The sequence below is a fragment of the Manis pentadactyla genome, chromosome 1, assembly GCF_030020395.1.
Source record: "Manis pentadactyla isolate mManPen7 chromosome 1, mManPen7.hap1, whole genome shotgun sequence".
Classification (NCBI taxonomy): Eukaryota; Metazoa; Chordata; class Mammalia; order Pholidota; family Manidae; genus Manis; species Manis pentadactyla.
Window position 1 is genome coordinate 28,040,381 of NC_080019.1, and position 16,679 is coordinate 28,057,059.

Consider the following 16,679-nt stretch of genomic DNA (forward strand, 5'->3'; position numbering starts at 1 on the left):
TACCATCACTTCATAAACTTTTAGACCAACAAGCTCTCAGAATACTGTCCTTCCCAAAAAAGATTCTTAATTAACCTATACCTATATACACCAACATATAAAATGCTCTTCTCCTAATTCTTTAAAATTTAATTTTAACATATGAACTTCATCAGGGGTGAGACATTAGTGAGCTAAAGACGGGGGAGGCCCAGGGAGCTTGTTCTCATGTCCCTCCTCTGAGCATCTCAAACACCCAGGAATACAAAACGCCTCATACTACTCCACGTAACAGCTACAGACACAAAAGAAAATTGTCAAATTCTCTCTCTGCACCCAGGGTGAAACATAAGCACTGTAGAAGAGGTTCCAGTAAATACAATTTGTAAAGCATTTTAAAGCATCTACTATGCTAAAATTTAAATGTAGAGTAAAGAGTTCTAGTTAAAACTCGACTCTAGTCTTCCACGTACACATTAAAAAATAGATATGGAAAATATGAGAATCTCTTAAAGTAAAAAAAGTGCTTCAAATTATCTTACAAAATATTTAATAAATTAAGTTAATCTATCTTTAACTCACCTAATTACATGAATTATATTCGAAGGAATATTTTGCTTATATATGGAGTTTTTAGCTTTTAAACTTTCAGAATGTTAAAAAAATAATTCTGTGTAAACTAAATAGTAACTTTTTGTTTTCATTAGTTTCTCAAGTTGATCTGTATTTCAAACCACCTGTCTGTTCCAACATTCAGAAGAGTTTTAATTTGTTTCTAATCTCATTAAATACCATTAGTGAGGAAAGAATATTTTTTAAATTTCAGAGGCATACTTGAGTGCATTTACCTTCCCATAATGATCTACTTTACCAAGTTTACTCCACTAAATCACACACTTGTACCACATCATCTTTAAGTCATAATGGAATACATTTCATTATTTTATTTGTCTTAGAGGCACCTTTTAAATTTGGTTATTCTTAAACTCACATTTCTCCTTAGAAATAACTATTCTTGAGAAATTTAAGAAATTGTAAGTATTTTAATACTGAAGATATGTAAAATATATGGAGTTAATGAGCATACATGCTCCATTCAGGAAAAATAAAGGAGAAAACAGGTATTAGAAAGGTTGTACCTACTGATCATGTCCCTTTGAAAATTATTCAATATTCTACACTAATTAGTAACACTGAACATATTTGAAAGATACAATTCATAAAGTTATCACAGAAGGTATTATCAAATTTCCTAAAAGAACTTTATTTGAATGTATATTTTGTAATGGTTTCTGCTATTGTATTAAGTTGTATGGTAATAAAGTTACAGCCAAAAGAGTTATTTTACAGTGTAAATTAATGTCTTCAGTGATATTTAATAAGTGCCCTCTTTCATAGCTATATAAATGTTCACTTGCTTCCAAATACACACTCAACCTGGTATAGACAATACAAATTTGTAATTGAAGAATGTAAATATCCAGTCTAAAAATTGTTTGTGAGGATATCTGAAAACAGTAAAGCAAAGCATTATCTTTTAAGGCAGGCCTGCTTTACAAATCATATTTTCCCATTAATCTCATTAAAAATTAAAAAGGAAAAAAACTAACAATACAATTCATAAAAATACATGTGCTTCTTTCTACAAAAAAGTAATCTCTAACTTTCCTAAATGACCTCCAAATTGCATAACTTTAATCTGAGTAGAGAACTTGTTCGTACAGAAAATGGAACAGCCCAAAGAATTTATTTAAAAGTTTTTGCAAACCCCCAACTGAAGAGGGAGAATGATTCCAGAAAACAGCCCCAGCAGCAGGCTCGCTGGACTTCTCACTTACTTTCTATCCTATCATCTTCCTGCTTCTCTGGGATCCTGCTGATCAGATGGAATCCTCCTGAGGCACCTGCCTACCGGGGCCAAATCTGCCCTCCAGGAGGAAGCACAGAGGAAGAGAGACGGGGAGGGAGAGCTGCCCAGGATCAGCCTTCCCGCGGATAATGGGCACAGAGAGGACACTGCCCAGAAACAGCTTACAGTCGGCTGTGACTTCTTGTAGTCATTTGAAGAGTGACAAGGCAGTACTAATTTGGACAACTACGAAACTTAATTGGAATTTCAAAATAGCTTAGTTTTCTAAAAATACAACTGTTCTAACATATCAGCCTGTGGTCAGCTTCCTTGTTTTGAAATGATAATACATCTAAGAAATGCCTTACACAGGAAAGTAGGTCAACGCCTAAACACTGTCTTATTTAGTCCGTTTAACAAGTCTGTGAGACAGATATTATCATCACTGTTCCTACAAATGGAAAACACTGGGGCTATAGAACAAATGCCTAAAGGTGGTGGAAATGGGTTTGGATGCAGAAGAGCCTGGCTGCAAACTCCACACTCTCTCCAAACTCCTGCACTACCTGAAGAAAAATGTGTTCAGTTTCCAGCCAATTTTTAATTAGCTTCAATCAGTAGGCTTCCCCACTTTAAGAAAATCAAATTTTGAAAATACATAAACTGTGCTTTAGAAAACTTAAAAGGAAGGGAAAATTCACACACACACACGCACGCACGCACACACACACACACACACACACGCTCATACCCTGTAGTTTTAGTTTGTCCTGTAGGTGGAGAACAGTGCTGCCTAGGAATTTGCTTTGGCTCAAATTAAGTAAAAATTGTAATTGCAAACCTTTTCCTACTTTTTTTCTGGTTCTAAAAGTGTATGGTCTGGTAGATGGTTCTTTTGATTGGGAAAATACAATAAACCCTGTTGTATATGCCAAGGTGTGTTGAAGCCTGGTGGTTAGAGATTCAAAGTTAAACTCTGCATAATAAAATAACAAAAATTTGTAGCTTTGGGGAGAAAGAAGTGGAGATAGGAGATGAATTGCAATAGAGAACACGCCCTTCAAACCATAAGAGCATTAACTGGAAGCTGGGCCTGAGGAATACGACAACCAATAAGATAAACTCCATGAGAGGGGCAGTCAAGAAATTCTAAGACTCACAAGCAATTTTAGGTTATTTTCTTCCCATACCATGCTAAATTTGCCTCTCTTATTTATCCAAAAGACTGCAGTGGCAGTCTGTAAAATATAACAAGTCTGTTAAAGTTAAAAGAAAATTAAAGTTTAAAAAAGGAAGGAAGGAAGGAGCAACCCCCTAGGTAGAGCCAGAGTGGCAAGGAGGGGAGAGACGATTAGGAATCAAGTCAGGCGACAACCGAGTGTTAATGGCAATAGGCAAATGGAGAACACTCATCCCCTAACCTCAAAACTACTGGGAATGTTGCTGGATGTCTCGTAATAAATGGGATGGGGTAGATTTAGGAGGTAAGGGAAGGTGATCCCAGAAGTCTGGAGAATTTGGTGAGTAGGTATGAATTGCAAAAAAGAACAAAAGACAGGGAGGCAGAGGGCAGGGGAGAGAAGGGGCGGGGTAGGAAGAAGAGACAAACACTGAACTAGAGGACGCTTTTCCCTTGGCGGTAAAGCCAAAGGGACAGAAAGATGTTTCCAGTGTGATGACTGAATTTTTTAATTTAAAATGACAATCAAAACCTTGTAATTTTACTTCTTGGATCATGGCGTGTTAGCGCTGGACGAGTCCTTGGGGTTCATCTAGTTCAATCTCTCCATTTAATGAAAGAGGAAACTGATTTCCAAGTAAAGTACCTGCCAATGCCTACAGCTCTTTACTAACAATTCTCCCGACTCCTAGTCCAATGTTCTTTTCTCTACGACTACTCATTTTTGGAAGCTTATCATTAAAAAAAAAAAAATTAACTTAGGAAAAACACTCTCATCTTACTGCTTATAAGACTGTAGAGAACTGTTTTTAAAAGAAATACAGATAATTATTTCTACAGACTTGAGGTTCCTTGGCTGATACTGCTAATTTTTCTTTGACACAGAAGCTGTCACCTCAAAATTCTGCCTCCCTAGCAGCTCCCTCTCATTCACACACACACATCCTTATATCACCAGCACAGTTATTATTATAGATGCCAATTGAGGTAATAAACTGCTAATTATGCTAATAATAGGTACAGAGACAATTGTGATAAACATAGCCCTCATGTGGCTTCAGCTTAATGAAAAACCAAAATATAAAATCAGTGTAATGAGGGCTATTAAAAATAAATTGTAAGGGGCCCAGAGGAGAGAAAGCCATAGGGTTATGCCAATCTCCCAAGGAGTCACCCTTTGGAAGTGGGGTAGGGGTGTATGTGTATGTGTTGGTATGTGCTTCTGGTTCCTAATTCAATTCCTACACAAAGTATCTATTCAGTTAAAAATGGCTCACTGGTACTAAATTTTAAAGGACAGAATCTTTTGTTTCACCACATCTCATCTGGAGAATTCATTCATTCATTTACTTACTCAGTGTCTAACATATCCAAAAATATAGCAGACATTAGGAATACACCAGTGAACATGTGTATTCTTCTAGAAATTGCAATATACTAGAAATATTAAAAAGTAGCATGTTATTAACACACAGTGAGGTAAGTGATACTATGACAGCAAGAGAAAAGGCAGTGGCTAGTACGACGAAATGGGATGACACTCAAAAGGCTAATGGTTTTCAATAAGGTAGGAAGTATTGGGTAATGATGACTGTGGCTCCATGTTCACATGCAGAGATGTGCAACAATGAATGGCAATAGAGGTGACCCAGTTAATGTAAGAAGGTTGGAGGGAATATTTGCAGAAAAGGAAGGTCAAAGAGCTGGCATCCCCATGGAATGATATTGGGGGTTGGGGTGTTCCACATGGGCCAGTGAACAGATCTGGGAAGAAGGGGAGCATTATGAAGTTTTGTCAAGAGAGAAAGAACAAGGAAGAATGCATGGGCATGTGAAGAGGGACACATCGTTGCCGTCTGGGAAGTGAGGAAATGCCAAGCAGTTCATTCACACTAACTGCTGCTGCCCATGTACAAGTAGTCATCTTCTCTTTCCTAAATTTCTCAGTGGCTTCCTGACTGCTTGTTCTACTCTCTAGTTTGCTCATGCCCATCCTTGCATATTCTTCACACAGAAGCCAGCTAGCTGATTTTTTCAAACAGAAATCAGATTATTTTATTTATTTCCCTATAAAACACACCAGAGGTTTCTTATTATTCTTAGCATATAACCCAAACTCCTTATCATTACCTGCAAAGCAGTCCTACACGACAGGCCCTATGCCAACCTGCATGATGGGGTCCACGCCAACCTTCCAAACCATCTCTGTGCCCCTGACTAGGTCCCTGGCAGCCACACAGGCCTTCTTGCTGCTCCTTTCACAGGCCTCCTAGGCAGGGTCTTTATACTTCCCATTCTCTGCCTAGAAACTCTTCCTTTGGTTTTGGCACAGCTGCTTCCTTTTCATCTTTCATGTTCTCCCCAGTGCAACATATCTAAAGCCACCCGTCCTCCTCCCCTACTCCTCTCCCCTATGCACCTATCCTTCCTACCATTATCTAAAGATACATTTTTTTCTTTTTGTGTGTGTATGTGTGTAGGAGGTACCTTTTTATCATCTTTCTGCTGCATGAGAATGTAAGCCGTAGAAGAGACTTAGCCTATGTTATTCACCTTTCCATTCTTAAGGTTAAGAACAATGCCCGGCACATAGTAGACGCTCAAAAATTATTTAAGAATTAGAGATATTAAAGATTGAGTCAGAGGACTTAAGAAAGGGATAAGCCCAGAAGAAGGCAGCCTACATGGGACAGGCAGGAGAGAAGCCTTGCTGAAATGGCGCCGTATCAGATGAAACATAAAAGACAAATACAAGATAATATAATGAAAATTCGAAAGGCACTGGAGTACTAAAATACAAGAGGAAAAAATAAATTAGACCTTAATTGCAAGGTACTGAGACTATTAAAGAAAATACAATGAAATCTGCCTTAGCAATGTTCAGATTTTCAATTACACAGCTGAAAATTGTATGTCCTTTCTGCTTAAGTGTGTCCAGCATAAAACTGAAGTTTAATAGATTTCCATTACATGGGCTAACAAACCAATTTACCATTAGTATGAGAGACATGGCTCAACTATAGAATTATATAACATCTACATTGAAGGAGTCTCTGTAAGTCATCTAATCATTCTTTCCTTCAGTTCCTAGTCATTGTCAAATATCTTCTGAGCACCTACTATGTGCCAATCACTAAACTGAAGATACAGTTATATGTTAGTATGTTCTTCTCCTAGGTAATAACCTCCTCTTTCCACTCTCAGAATAAATGTTAAAAGCAGCCTTCTGGAAATGGTGCCCTTTGATTTCTAATGTAATGACTTGTTCTAATGTTAGGCATTTTGGGCCCTTCAGGAGGGGAAGGCATTGCACAGAAAACCCATGGAAGAGATTCAGGGCAAGTGGAGGCTGGCAGCCCTCGCCAGCCATACATCCAGACAAATACAACCTTCTGAAACTAAACATGTTTGCAAGAAAACAAAAATGTCTACTAAAAAAAGCAATCTCGCACAAATGAAGAATCCATTCCAATGACCAGCCTGGCGAGGTGTTGAGATTTTGCTACCCAAGTTAAAATTAGTAAACAAAGACAAGTTACCCAGGGTGTGCATAAGAAATTTGTTAACATTATGCCTTAATAAAAACTCACCTCTTAGGTGGCTTTTAGCTTTAAAGGTGATCACCTACAGGGGCCCCCATAATGCAGCTGCCCCTCCAGTTGGCCAGCACCATCCGATACAACTTCCTGGGACACAGAAGGATCTGCCTCTCCAATAAAGTAGCCACAAGCCAACTGTAGCTATTGACTTGAAAGTGATGATAGTAATGAAGGAAATCAATTTTTAATTCAATTTAAATTGTATTGAATTTCAATTCATTTCAACTTATATAACCACATGTGGATAGTGGCAACTGTGCTAGACAACAAAAGTAGGCCACAGCCCTAGACTTAGCACTCATTAATAGAAACTGGTATGCAAGGAATGATTTTGCCTCTCTCTCCCAACCAATCCAGAATGACAGTTAAACGAATATATTATTTCTAAAGGATTAATCATCAACATTATTACTGAAAAATCCCCTTCTTCTACTCATAAATGTGTTAGCTGTTTGACTTTCAATAATTCTTTTAATTTCTCTGCACCTCTGCTGCCTTACCAGTGAAATAAATAATTGTGCATTAATGAATCATTTGATACCTTAAGGTCTTTTCCATCTCAAATGTATATGATTTAAATAATTATACTTCACACTTTGAAAGGGTTATTTTGTATATATAATTAATATGCTTAAGATGTCACTGACTTTAAGACACATCACTGCTTTGAAGGAAGAAGACAAAGGACATTAAATACATTCTAGCTGTAAGGTATATTACAACTTCAGCAATGGAAAACTAAAAAAATGAGCATCTTAGAGTCAAGGAAATACAAATGTCAGTAGAGGTGTAATAAATTATTATAATACCATTTATTAACTTGAGCAGATGGTACTCTATAAAAAAGTACAGAAATATCACATTAACCCCAAGCCAATAATGTTGACCAAAAGTAACAAATAATGTACACAATAAGTGTATAAAAGGGGTTAGTGATAATGTCTCCAGTGTAAGGCCTACCATTTTATTTTAATAATGGCTTAAGTTAAAGTCAGTTCAGAAGAACAGTGTTTTTTAATGATGAAGTGTCAACTGAGCTCTGAATTTCCTAGCATTTTACAAATAAAAGCCCCTAGGGGTGGCTTACAGTTTGTAATAATACTGTACATTAAACATAAGATTCCAGAGAACATTACTGTCTGTTTTGGCTTCATAAAATCTTTGTTTAAAATATCCCAAAATATGTTTATTTTGTTGTTTGTAGAAATAATTCATGTGGCTGAAAGAATTGCTTTCAATAATTAATTTCTTCCTTATATAAAATCTAAATTTATGGGGGAAATTGACATATACTCATAAACAGATAGTATTATTATTTCATTATATCTATCTATACCTCACTCTTCCACAACTGTAGTATACTATTAAAAAAGACCTAATTGAGGATTATTTTAAATCTATGAATCAAACTCAATGCTCTGGGAGTTTAAAAAAAATGACTAAGAAAACTAGCTCAAAAACAATAAGGAGAAAATAACCACTTCATTCATTTTATTCAATGAATAGACTTAAAGGGGAACTGAATGTGGTTATTAGTTATTTTTACATAATTTCAGTTGCTAGCATTAAAGCAAAATGCTACAGAAAGCAATTAATTTGTAAATAAAGAAGTAGTTTCAAAGAAAACACAAAAGCCATTTTTATTCAAGCCATCTTTTTAAATGAAATATAAAAACAAAGATTCTTTTTCTGAATTTCATTCAATATCATTAGAAAGACCCATAATTCCCAGTAGTTTCTTTTAAAATAATCTGAATAAGTCTTGAAAGAGGACAATACAAACACACACTCCAACAGACCTAACATCTCATGATTCAGCAAACATTTATTGAACATTTACCAATACATGCAAAGTACGGGTGACAAAGCACTGAAAAAAATTAGTTCTTACAATTCTACAGTTCATGGTCTGGAGAAATACACATGACAGAAAAGCAGCAAACATGGATGTCTGGATGTGGGGGGCAAGGGTGGAGAGAGCAATGGGAAGACAGCACATGGTTTGGGAGGGAAAATTAAAGAAAAGATGTGTAGCGGGTAATTGCTGACCCCTACTCCTAAAAAAAAAAATCACATTTCCCATGCCTAACTACATCAACTGAAATATTATTCTTTCAAGGTTCTGCTTAATATACCACCCCAGCCAAGCAGCCAAGCCTAAAATAACTCAGAAGAGCTACTAAATAATTTTGCAGACCAAGTGAATAATAACCTTTTTTCTTCTCTCTGCTAACCTGGTCCATATAAAAGTTTGAAACATCATTAGCATGCAGTCAGGTGTCTATTCATGAGCAGCTGAACTGTTTTAACCCACAATTTGCATTCTTGAAATTGGGCCTTTTCTTTCTGTGTAAAATCATTACCAACATCTTCCTTAATCATCTGTGAGTACCTGTGATACACAAGACATTGTTTCAGTTGCTGGGGGTACTATAGAGGGTATACATATAGTTCTGGTGTTTTTATGATACCAAACTTGTCTATTTATTGATGTGCAGATAACTAATAGGCATCCTAATTTTAACACGACTAAAAAAAAACATTTTTTCACAAATATACGCCCCACCCCCCCAGGCTTCCTCCTTAGTTACAGGTACCATAGCCACTACCATACATAGAGCTGCTAATGAAGAAATCTGCTAGATCATAAAACCCAGGTAGAAAAAAAGATTAAATAAACTTTATCTAAGGTAACAAGAAAAATATCGAACGGTGTTATGTGCTATGCAGAGAATTAAAATATAGTGATGTGACAGAGACAAGCGTGTACTGCTGGTGGTCACATTGGGTGTCTTAGCTTTGATTTCCCCGGCCGTAGACCTTGGGACAAGGGTTTAAGTGCAATAAGTTTATTTGGGAGGTGGAAGAAATATCATTAGGAGGTTGTGGAACTGAGACAAGAAAATCAAATTCCCCGAATTCCCCAGTTCTTCCATCCTGGGCAGCAAAGGGAGCCTCTCTGGGAAAAGACCGCACTCGAACAATGAAACGCAGGGGTTACAGCTGCGCAGTGAAGCAAGCGGAGCAGAGCATCAGTGGGCCTGCAGGAGGCCTGGCAGAGAAGACACGCTGGGATCTAAATGGAAAGAAGGATCCAGGGTCAAAGATTTTCAGACAGAAGGAATGCCTAGAACCGGATCTTCGGTATGCTTCTGGAAGGTCAGCTGGGTAGGATGTATGGAACAAGGGGGAAGATTTGTAGGAAATCAGGTCAGAAAAGCAGGTAAAGACCAGATCACCGAGGGCCCTGGAAGCCAGAGATAAATGTCTGGCGTTTATTCTAGTTTGCTGGAAGACACAGGTGGGAGGCACAGGCTTGGCAGGATCCTATTTTCATTTTTAAAAGATTTATCTGGTGCAAATGAATAGCGGGGTCATGAGTAGAAGCAAGAAGTTGAGGGCGCTGCTACAGGGGGAGCAATGGTGGTGCAAGGAGGCTGAAGACCGCTGGCTTGCTGCTGAGCCGCATGCGCCAGAGCGTGGAGAAGGGGCGGAATCAAGACTTCTGCAAACTCTCTTCATCTCTTCATTATAAACTCCATATACAGAAGTGGCAGCAGTACCTTTTTAAGGAAGAAAAAGACGAAGGGGGGAGAAGTGTATATGTGGAAAAAATGAAGACTTTGTTTTAGTCAGGTTAACATTAATATGCCTATTAGGTATTCTGCAGATCAATAAATATGCAAATTTGGAATCAGAGAGAGATCAGAACTAGAGAGATATAAGAGAGTCATCTACACATTATATAGCATTTGCAGGTGAGAGATTAGATGATGTGGCCTGGGGCAGTTTATGTATAAAGAAGAAATGAGCCCCAAAGACAGATTTGTATACCATAAATAATAAATTTATGTCAATAAACTTTTATTATATCACAGTAAAATGTACTTCAGTAATCACAGCCAGTTTATCCTTTTATTCATTCATTCACTCATTATTTATTGAATATAAAATAGCCTTAGGACATTATGCTTAGATCTGTAGGAAATTAAGATATATATTAACCCTCGTTTTTTAAGGGCTAAGAGGTTTACTAACCCTTAAAGACAACAGATTGACCATGGTAATTGTTCTGAGATACAGAAAAAAGGCCATGGAAACTAAGGAGAAAGATTATTTCCACCTGGCAACATCATAAAAGGCTTTGAATGGAAAACAGCATTTAAGCTGGGGCTTAAAGCCTTTTCAAATGTGTGGAACTTGCTCTGTAAACACTTAGGAGGTGGATGCATTTCAACAGTGAGAGACTTGAACAAAATCAGAGACAGGACATTGGAGGCAGGATAATTCTGGAGTTCATTAAATAGTTCAATTTGCCAAGTGATAGAATATATGAATGGCAGAAGTGGTGAATATTTCTAGAATACCTGATTTATTAATTACATCTCTGAAGTATTCCATGTAAGGAAATAATTCACTCTTACAGTGCCAAATATGTATTTGGTTGGGCTTCAGAAAAAATTCTGGAAACCAGACTTCATTTCACTTCAGTTTTATATATCATTATTTTCCATTGTATAGAGGTACTATGAGCAATCTTTACGTACCTAGAAAATTCATTTCTCATTTATATTGTCCATTTCAGTTTTATTTCTCCACATTATAGATCATTTAATAACACCCTTTCCATCTATCTGTCTATCTGACTTTATCTTTGAAGACTGAAAACTCATGCATTATTATCAGACCTGTAAGGGGTGTAAGTTTGGATTCCTGATTACTGGTCAGTATGAAGAAAAAGGAGAAGTGGCAGAGTACACTGAGGATGAAATACAGGATCAGAACATGCCGGGGGGAATTATGCCTGCGGCCCAGACAGGCAGTGGAGGGACAGACAAAGTCATGGACTGCAAAGAGACATTTCTCCCTGTTTCATGCTCTGCACTCATCTCTTTACATAGTGTTCATTTTAAATCCATCAGTTCGGTGTCTTTATGAGATGCGTCCTTTTATGGTAACCTTTAAAAAGCCTTTCTAGTACACAGCTCCTAACGAACCGAATTTAGCCAGAAAGGACTTTCTGTAAAACACTATGTACAAGAGATTCCACTTTTTTTCATATTGTTTTTCCTAAGAATAAAGTTTATCATTACTGTAGGACCAAGTGTTTATGTCTATGGGGGTTCTCAAGAGGACCATCATGTTAACGATACATGTTTACATGAACGAGAGAGCCAAACAAAGCAGCAAAGAAAACACAGCAGACAAAGGATGATAAACTCAAATAATGGGCATGAACTCTTTCAAAAATGAAGAATGAGTAGACACAGTTGCAGTAAATGAACCCAAGAGGGGCAGTTTTGGAGATTTAGTCTGGAAACAATGGACAAGGAAGCAATGAAACTTCTGCAGAGACTAAGCATGAGAGGCCCTCACCAACCTGAAGAGCTTAGTTTAAAAAAAAAAGTGCAAAACGTCAACCAGCAAGAAGATGCGACATATAAATCAGTCAAACTTTTGGAAAATGACTGCATTAAAATAAAAACTATACATAAATAATGTGTTCATCCAATATCTCAACATATGTGTATATCCAGAGAAAACTGATCACCATCCAAAACTTAGAAAGGATGAAAATATAATACATTCTATGTTCTGAACTACCTAGATAAGATACCAGTTGAGGGAGGAAAGAGAGAAAAAAGAAAATGAAGGGGATAAAAAATAAGTAACATATCTTATAAAAATGACTTTTAAATCATAAAATCAATTTTTCATAGCAAAAAAAGGGCAATAAAATGTAGAACTACTCTCCAGTTAAAAAAAAAACTGAGTTTGCCCCATGGCATCTGCACATGGAATTTCTATTCTTCCAGCCTTCCGGGAAGCATAAAAACACAAAAGAATTATCCAAAGAGACAAAATTTTTCCTCTTCCCCCTCCTCTTCCTTCAATGAATGATCTAACTGTTCAATAAGGGTTAACGAAGGTCAGCTTAAAAAAAAGTAAAAAGAGGGAGGAGAGAGCTTAATGCTCAATCTTAATGCAGAGCAGAATGGGAAATACTGCCTGGTTATTCATCCTTCAGTTACTTACGGATATTAGTTGATACATTTTTAAATACTTGATTTCATATCCACTTACCTCTCCTACTTTCAGATGGCACTTTGAAGATATCTGTGCTGACAGGCCAGAACTTACAGTGTCCTGAGAGGTGCACAGCCCTGCTCAGAAGGCCCACACAAGTAGAAACATTGAAAAAAAATCATCAGTCCACAAATGGGAATATATACTAAATGCTACAACACCAAATGGGTTGCCATTTGATTTTGGATTTGAAGTACATGAACTGGGTTACTGACTGACTTCATTTGTCAGTAAACTCACATTTCTAACCTCCCAAAAGCATACTTGAACTTTTGCCTCACCTATGTCGCTTTTCTATGAATACTGGTAACTCACATACACTGCATTTTAAGAAATAATCTTGTTCAAAAGCAGATTTAACTTAAAAAATTCTACACTGTTCACCCTTATTGTTGTAAGACTTTTTCAGACAAATGGAAAAAGAGATTTCAGGCAATGGGAAAAGCATGTACAAAGTCAAGCCAAAAATCATGCAATTTGGGGAACTTAAAAGATTTCAGAATAACTGAGACTTAAGATATCTAAGGTGGATAAGATATTGCAGTAAGACATTTGAGCCTGATCAATGAAGAATTTACCACCCCCTATTAGATTTTGGGGGTGGTAAAGCAGAGAATGAATTGTTTACCTTATTTTCAAAGAAATGTTGAACATTACTACAATAGTCATATCATTGTAAACAAAACCAAATCCCATTACAAAGCTGAAACTCTTTGTAATAAAGAATTGCAATTAAGAATCTAGATTTGTCCTAAGAATAAAGTTTATTTTTATTGTACATGAAATTCAGCCTCACTTCTTTCCCCTTATCACCTTATTACTGCTTCTAATTTTCCTGCCTATTAGGCCCGTGGCTAACTTTCTTTCCCTCCTACCTATTGGGGGTAGGGAAGAGCCAGCTAAGTGTGGAATGCAGCCCATTGTTCTGAATAGACAAAATCGACCAGAATTGTGAGAGCAAAGGATGTGACAGCCTCAGAATTCTGACCTTTAGGACTTGAAAGCAGATGTATGACTCAGCTCCCCAAACACATGGACTCTTTGTATAATGGGTAAAATGGCAAATATTTCCTGTTATTAAAGCATTTTTGGATTACCTTCCCAAGACTAATGAAGAGCTTCTGAAAAGAAAACTGAGCAGTGACAGTGAAGAGACTGGTAAGAGTGCCTCTAAGCTATGGGACAAAGAGTATTACATTTCTACTGAGAAGAACACGTAAATTATAGGCAGAGATCCATGAAGGCTTAAGTTGCCCAGGATCACATTAACCTCTCTGGTTAGTGCACATGCTTTAGGTCACTGGACAATCACAGGGCTGGCTGGCTGTGGGGGAGGAGGGTCAGCAGTGATTACCTTTCATTACTATCCAGGAAAAAATGTTCCAAGTTAATCTTAAAATACATCACACCTTAACTGTGTTACAGCTGGGACAACGAAGGCCATGACAATGGACAAATGCAAGGCTGTTAATACCAGAAGTGAAGCCACTGGCCCTGACTCCAGAGAATTCTCAAGTCCTGTGAAACTTGGACCACCCACACATGCACTATGCTAACCAGCCTGTTAAACTAAAGTGGAGGTATCTATTCAGAAATATGGTTTATACTTACAGTGGAACATACCTCTATATGGATTTTTAACACTACATGTATAAGAGTGTTTTTTTAAACTGCATCTGTTGAACAGAAAATTCCCAGAGTACACTGCACTTTCATTTTTTTAATTTTAGAATTTTCTTTCCCTTGAAAATTATTCCATGTTCTTCATAAAAAGAATATTACAGCAATATTTAAAAGGACCTAGAATTCCTGGTCATGATATTTATAGAATATGATTTGGTTTAAAAACAGTTCAAAGTTTTAGAAAATGTAGACAAAAGAAATGGGAGGGGGATATTTACTTATTAATTAATGTTAATTTAATCTACTACTAGGAAATTTTAATATGCCAAATAGTCTGTTTTGAGCAGGTGACTGGCTGTATTAAATATATCTTCACATTTACTGCAACTTACATTTCCAAGGACAACATTTTTTTTTAATCTTATAAATGAATGCAGTTAGGTTTAGCTTGCTGATATCCAGCAGACATAATATTTACTTTATCTAGTTACAGGAAGTAAATCCAGATACAGTACAGTATATTTGGGCTCAAAGCTGAAGAAAAACGTGTGGAAGGGGAGTTATGTTCAACCAATCACCACCTTGAGGAGTCAGGGAGTCCTATGGACTACCCAGGCTCCGCCCCTTCACCCCCACCACAGAACCTTGGGCAAGTTCCGTAACTTCTCCAACACTGCGTTGCTTTACCTGTACGGGAAAGTTCTCTAACTTACAGGTTTGCTTAAAGACTAAAATGATAGAAAGCCAATGAAATGCTGGCCCACAGTAGATATTACTAGATATCAGCAGGATATCCTCTCATAAAATGAAATGCTTCTCATGTATTAATTAAAATATTCAAAGCTACTAGATTCTCATTATTCATGGATTCCGTATTTTCTAGGTTGCCTATTGGCTAAAATTGATTTGTAATCCCAAAATCAATACATGACACTTTTCTGGTCATTCAGAGATATGAGCTGCAAAAACTTCGAGTCATCTAAGGCATACAATCCCAGCTGACGTCAAACAAGGCGATACTCTGCCTTCTTGTATCAGCTCTCATACTGTATATAAATGCCCCTTATGCAGAGTATTTAGTGCCATGTTTTTTCCCAGTTTTGTGCTTTTTGTTGTGATTTTGCTATTTTACAAGGCCCCAAGTGTGTTGGCTGAGTTTAATGTTAATGAGTCAATAATATACATTAAATGTGTGTGTGTATATTAAATAACATACATATTCTGTAAACAGAAATACACATAAAATGAGATTATCTATTTATTGGTTGATGAAAATGTTGTGACCAGGGGCTCAAAGGAACCTGATCCTGCATTTCCCCTAGGAGCAATAGTTCAGTACTCACTAATTCATTGTTTGCAACAACTTTATAGAAACATAACTACCAGGAATAACAAAAATTGACTGTATATGCTAGATCTTATGTTAAACAACAGGAACACACAATTAACAAAACACAGGGCTTTACTTCCAAGGAAATTAAAGAACACACTTTGTAAAACATTAAAATACGAACTGGCAACTGCTAGAATGGAAATATGATCAGTAAGGTATAATTACAAAATGGTATCTTTCCTTTTCCTATTGTGTAAAAAACTTAAGCATCAAGTCATTGAAGATTAAGATTAAAATATATAAATTACCACCCTTTTTTGGCTGGAATAAGATAATACCAAAAATGCCTGGTTTATTTGTTAGATATGTGACTTCCCAGCAGTTTAATGTGCCTGTTAGTGAAATCCATATATGCTTATAATCCCCATAGGCTGATTTTCAAAAAGCATCTTTCTTTAGATTGCCTAGGATATGAATTGTTTCCTTGAATATTTAAACGTCAAGCCATGATTACCTCTCAAGAATAAGTCAGTATCTGGGGACACAGGAACCCTTAGAAGACAGTGTCCAACCACACTTTGGGTCTCTCTTCCCCACAACCTCCACCTCCCAACTAACTCCATTTCAGGGAAGAGGAAGGAGCTAATACTCTTAATTGGTCTAATCAGTAGCTTGCTGTGCTTATTGTGTCTTTCAAAAACAACAACTTCCACCCTTTCTCTGTGACCTGCCAGTGCAGTACTTGACTTTTCTTTCTTATGCTCTCCTCTGGTTCAGCAAACAGAGAAAGGCAGGGATGTGCTGGCTGCTCTCCTCACCCATTCTGCGCCCCCCTCGGCCTTGCTCCGTGTCCTTAGGTGCCAACCTCTGCCTGCACTGACCAGGTGCCCCTGCCCACCAACATTCGGGTCAGGAAAGGTCAGTGGGAAGCACTGAGAGAAGGTCAGGTGGCAGGCGAGAAGCATCTGGCCATTTATTCTACTGGTCCTCTACTTCTCCCTCACTTAAGGCCTGGAGTGTATTTATTCT

At 37.2% G+C, this 16,679-nt stretch overlaps 1 protein-coding gene across 7 annotated transcripts in view; it reads right to left on the reverse strand.

The window, feature by feature from the left end:
• The window catches only part of PDGFC (platelet derived growth factor C), a 203,986-nt gene that overhangs the window by 149,172 nt on the left and 38,135 nt on the right, over positions 1-16,679 (reverse strand). The window lies entirely within an intron of this gene.